Source organism: Oncorhynchus keta, chromosome 3, assembly GCF_023373465.1.
Source record: "Oncorhynchus keta strain PuntledgeMale-10-30-2019 chromosome 3, Oket_V2, whole genome shotgun sequence".
NCBI lineage: Eukaryota > Metazoa > Chordata > Actinopteri > Salmoniformes > Salmonidae > Oncorhynchus > Oncorhynchus keta.
The window spans coordinates 25,238,090-25,244,089 of NC_068423.1; the positions used below are offsets into that span (position 1 = coordinate 25,238,090).

The 6,000-nt window shown below is 40.9% G+C and overlaps 1 protein-coding gene across 1 annotated transcript in view; it reads right to left on the reverse strand.

The window, feature by feature from the left end:
• LOC118376061 (serine/threonine-protein kinase SBK1-like) overlaps window positions 1-1,336 on the reverse strand; it is a 32,170-nt gene extending 30,834 nt beyond the window's left edge. The window contains exon 1 of the mRNA XM_052485566.1: window positions 931-1,336. The gene's annotated coding sequence lies outside the window, so the exon portion shown is untranslated. The remainder of the gene's footprint in view (window positions 1-930) is intronic.
• Between the last annotated feature and the right edge of the window lie 4,664 nt (window positions 1,337-6,000).

Consider the following 6,000-nt stretch of genomic DNA (forward strand, 5'->3'; position numbering starts at 1 on the left):
TGCCTCCATCTTGGCACTCCCTCATCAGTGTAAAAAAAAAATATTTTAGAAGCTATAGAAATAAATGTATTAATGTCTACGTTTGTTTTTTCATTATTTATTCTATTACAAACACCTTAATGAATCATTTTAAATTATATTATTTTACATAAACATTGAAAATGAACACATATATAAAAACATTTTCCTTAAAGTATAATTTTACTAATGTTACTGTCCCCACCACAACAAAAACATAATTAAATACATGTAATTTTGTCCTTTAATTTAATTTAATTGAAATACTAGAGAATTCCATTCATTCATATGGAGGATTTATTCTACTGGGCAGTGCCAATTTGGACGTCCGGTGGCTTCAAATCCCCTCAATGGCCAAAACAGAGCATCACATCATTGCTTGCAGTGCGCGTGTGTGCGTGCGTGCGTGCGTGCGTGCGTGCGTGCGTGCGTGCGTGCGAGAGAGAGAGAGAGAGAGAGAGAGAGAGAGAGAGAGAGAGAGAGAAAACACTTGGGAGAAGGAATTAATTTCCATACATTAGTGTACGTCTATAACCTACAACAGATCAAGATAACCATTGTGAATATTGGCAAAATATATAGAAATAATCGGCTATACTGAATTAAGCTATTCACTACACAGTCCTGGCATGATCCCGGAACACATTTACCCAGGTCCATAATATAAATCAGTAGACATTGCATCCGGGTCACAGGGCGTCAATGCACACAATAATCAGAACATAAATGTAAATGCTACTGTATTGTTTCAAATGACAGACACCTTGCAGCGGTAGCCTTGAAAGCAGCAGTCGCATCTCCTGCCAGGCAAATGCGCATAACCCAGTCGGCAGCAGCAGCGGACAATTCTTCATTGTTTAGACTTAGACAATTCAATATCAGTCACTGCTCATTCTGCAATAGGCTACTCACCATTCAATCCGTCCAACATGCAAGGGCTCTGAAGTCAGACAAGTCAAGACAGATACAAAAATAACAAATCTTGAGGATGACAGTAGCGCATAGCTTTACGGTTTGATGTAAAAATGTATCTTTGCCGTCGGCATTCAAATTCTCCTTATTGTGCTATTGACACCTGGTCTAGCGGTAAATGCTCCCTGTTCGGCCGACCGCTAGCCCTTTCGCAGGCTTCTTTAGTTCCAGTCCTATTGTCTCCGCATCGCTCCTGGATGAGAGGATCTGAGAGGAGAGACGGGGAACGCAAAGCTCCAGCCCCTTTTCCGCCTCAACCAATAGCAGTGGAGAATCGGTAGAAGCCTAGAAGCGCACCCTGCCTGCACGCCAGGACCGGAGCGACCGTCTTTGCTGTCTCCATACAGATTAGCGACAACCGGGAAAAGGAAAGGGAGGAATGAGAAGGGAATTTATTGGTTGACTGTTGAAGGTATTGGGAGGGATTGTGAGGGCTTTTGTCATGAAAGGAGTTCAAGTCGTGGAAAGTAATGGGCTATATCTCAAAATTAGTAATAGGATTTGTATAGTAGCCTAGGACTAGGACAAACTATTATTAACGCTATGATCAGCATCACCATTGGTACTGTTTCGAGCAATGCCAGCTTTGCCACTACACCCGTTGTTACAGGAAGGGGGCACAGTGGATGTATGACAACAATAGTCTTGCAACAAACGGTGTTTTCCTCTCCTCCTTTCCATCATCTTCGTTCAGGCTGATACAGGAACAGGACGTCATCCACTAGAGTAGAACTTTGCTATCACCTTGCCGGTACTTACAGAACACTGCACACGGATGAAACGAGAGCGACTATTCAATTTTACACTATCGTACCGGGTGCACTAAACTGTCGCTGTGAGGTATGAAAAAAGCAAAATAAATATTATCATATTAATATATGTAAATAAGGTTCATGAAATCAATAACTTGCTAAAATCACATAACATTCATACAGTATATTGGCCATCTCTGAGACTCACTCTGATAATTCCTTTGATGAAACAGCAGTAGCAATACAAGGACATAACATCTGGGGAAGAGACGGATTGTCTATGGGGGAGATGTTGCCATATATGTTCAGAGCCATATCCCTGTAATGCTTAGAGAGGATCTAATGCTGTTGAAGTGTTGTGGTTGCAGGTTCACCTGCCTCGTCCAAACTCTATTATTTTGGGGTGCTGCTATAGGCCATCAAGCGCTAACAGTCAAGTTCCAAAAGTTCCCGAAGGCTGGGCCTAAAATCGTGTATGAGATCATAAGTGGCATACCGGACACCCTTGCAGGCCCAATAGCTCTGGGGGCCCAAGCACCTGTCATTGATGTCTATTTCTTTTTAAATGTAATAAATCATTTTGACAGTAACCTTCCAAAAATTTATTAATTCATTCACCTTTTCAATTGCCATATGTACGAGGAAGCTAAGTGTTTCTTTCGTGGGCTTCAAGAATGTTACCGAAAAAGTGCCTCAGGCCTTGAAAAGGAGTAATGAAAGTATAAGGGGGATAGACCGAGAGACTAATGTTGTTCTTTATGAGTTTTAGTTTAGAAAACGATATCCGCAGAAACAACAGTTACAGGGATGGTAGAAACAGCTTGATTACCAACGTCAGGGAAACTGGGCAGCTGGAGTGCTTCAAATACTAATTGAGCCTCATTCTCCTTAATTGTCCGGCTTCAACACGTTACGGAAAGAAATGAACTGTACAGGAAGCTCTAGGACAGGTCGTCTGGATACTGGACAGGCCAAACATTTGCAGATGCAAACAAATTATCCTATTTTTAGCGGACAACAGTTCTTGTGGGCTTGAACAAAAAAAGCGGTTTGTGATTTCCGTTCAAACTGGTGAACAAGCGTTTGAGTTGTGTAGTTGCAATATCAACAGTCCTTTATCTCTTAGTATATCTTGGCATGCATCATTCAATACTACGTTTAAATTGTCTGCAGCGCAATGGACATACAGTATAATGCACAATGTTTCAGGAAAGACTGTATGTGTTTGCAATACTCAGTATAGAAAACAGTCGGGCCCGCAACCTGGACCTACAAGCCGTGGTAAAAACATTTGCACGCGAAAAAGGACTTCAGGAGTCTCAGGTTTGATTTAATTTGATTTAGACCTAATTTAATGTACCCTTAATAGATCAGCCCATTTGTGTAGGCTATTAGCCAGACAAAACCTGAGTTCAACAATAAATAGTGGCTGAATTTATCCTCTAGCATACAACTTTTTTCCTCATTGTTAGACTATTTGATGTGTCATTTGTATTTAAAAAATTAGAAATAGCCCCTAAATCGCACACTGTTCTTATCGACGGGGCTGTAGTGCAGCAGGTTGAGAGCTTCACATTCCTTGGCGTCCACATCACCAACAAACTAACATGGTCCAAGCACACCAAGCCAGTTGTGAAGAGGGCATGACAAAACCTATTCCCCCTCAGGAGAATGAAAAGATTTGGCAGAGGTCCTCAGATCCTCAAAAGGTTTTACAGCTGCACCATCGAAAGCATCCTGACGGGTTGCATTACTGCCTAGTATGGCAACTGCTCTGCCACTACCCTACAGAGGGTAGTGCATATGGCCCAGTACATCACCGGGGCCAAACTTCCTGCCATCCAGGACCTCTATACCAGGCGGTGTCAGAGGAAGGCCCTGAAAATTGTCAAAGACTCCAGCCACCCTAGTCATAGACTGTTCTCTCTGCTACCGCACGTCAAGCGGTACCGGAGCGCCAAGTCTCGGTCCAAGAGGCTTCTAACCAGCTTCTACCACCAAGCCATAATACTCCTGAACTGCTAATCAAATAACTACCCAGACTATTTGCAAATAACAACCCAGACTATTTGCTGGTACATATAGCTCTGCTATTGTTTGTTATTTACTGTCTTTTCTAATAATTTGTTATTCTTATCTCTTACTTTTTTTGTTGGTATTTTCTTCAAACTGCGTTGTTGGTTAAGGGCTTGTAAGCAAGCATTTCACTGTAAGGTCTGCTACACCTGTTGTATTCAGCGCATGTGACAAATAAAATATTGATTTGATTTAGTACATTACAGCATCTATATATTATAGGAACAATACATAATCTATACAGTATTGGTACATCCACAATACATTAGGAATTGTTTTAGGATCCCCATTAGCTGTTGCAAAAGCAGCAGCTACTCATCCTGGAGTTCAACACAAAACATGAACCATAAAACAGAATGTCATAATACAGAACATCAATAGACAAGAACAGAACTACATACATTATTTTATTTTTTACACGTAGCCTACATATCAATACATACACACAAACTACCCAGGTCAAATGGGGGAGAGGCGTTGTTCCGTGAGGTGTTGCTTTATCTGATTTTTTAAACCAGGTTTGCTGTTTATTTGAGCTGGAAGGAAGTTCCCTGCAATTAGGGCTCTAAATAATACTGTACGCTTTCTTGAATTGGTTCTGGATTTGGAGACTGTGAAAAGACCCCTGGTGGCATGTCTGGTGGGATAAGTGTATCAGAGCTGTGTGTAAGTTGACTATACAAACAATTTGGGATTTTCAACACATTAATGTTTCTTATAAAAAGATGAAGTGATGCAGTCAGTCTCTCCTCAACTCTTAACCAACAGAGACTGGCATCAATAGTATTTATATCAGCCCTCTGATTACAATGAAGAGCAAAATGTGCCGCTCTGTTCTGGGCCAGCTGCAGCTTAACTAGGTCTTTCCTTGCAGCACTGGACCACACGACTGAACAATAATCAAGATTAGACAAAACTAGAGCCTGCAGAACTTGCTTTTTTTGAGTGTGGTGTCAAAAAGGCAGAGCATCTCTTTATTACAGCTAGACCTCTCCCCTTATTTACAACCATGTAATCTATATGTTTTGACCATGACAGTTTACAATCTAAAGTAACGCCAAGTAATTTAGTCTCCTCAACTTGTTCAACAGCCACACCATTCATTACCAGATTCAGCTGAGGTCTAGAACTGAGGGAATGATTTGTACCAAATCCAATGCTCTTAGTTTTAGAGATGTTCAGGACCAGTTTATTACTGGCCACCCATTCCAAAACAGACTGCAACTCTTTGTTAAGGGTTTCAGTGACTTCATTAGCTGTGGTTGCTGATGCTTATATTGTTGAATCATCAGTATACATGGACGTACATGCTTTGTTTAATGCCAGTGGCAGGTCATTGGTAAAAATAGAAAATAGTAGATAGCCTCTAGAGTTGCCCTGCGGTACACCACACTTTACATGTTTGACATTAGAGGCGCTTCCATTAAAGAAAATCCTTTAAGTTCTATTAGATAAGATAGCTCTGAATCTACGACATGGCAAAGGTTAAAAAGCCATAACATATATGTGTTTTAAACAACAGGTTATGGTCAATAATATCAAAGGCTGCACTGAAATCTAACAGTACAGCTCCCAAAATCTTCTTATTATCAATTTCTTTCAACCAATCATCAGTCATTTGTGTCAGTGCAGTACATGTTGAGTGCCCTTCTCTATAAGCATGCTGGAATTCTGTTGTTAATTTGTTTACAGAGAAATCGCATTGTATTTGGTCAAACACACCAAGGCAACCCAGGTAGCAGCTACTCTTCCTGGAGTCCAGCAAAATCAGCAATTACAAAAATCAGCAGCAAAATTAAGGCAGTTTGAGACCTTGGATGTACACAGAGGTCTAATATTAATAATATGCATGTCAATCTCTCCTGGCTCAAAGTGGAGGAGAGATTGACTTCATCACTACTTGTATTTATGAGAGGAATTGACATATTGAATGCACAGAGCTGTCTGTTTGAACTACTGGCACACAGCTCAGACACCCATGCATACCCCACAATACATGCCACAAGAGGTCTCTTCAGAGTCCCCAAGTCCATAACAGACTATGGGAAGTGCACAGTACTACATAGAGCCATGAGTACATGGAACTCTATTCCACTTCAAGTAACTGATGAAAGCAGTGAAATTTGATTTTTTAAAAAAAAGATTAAAAAAACACCTTATGGAACAGTGGCGACTGTGAAGC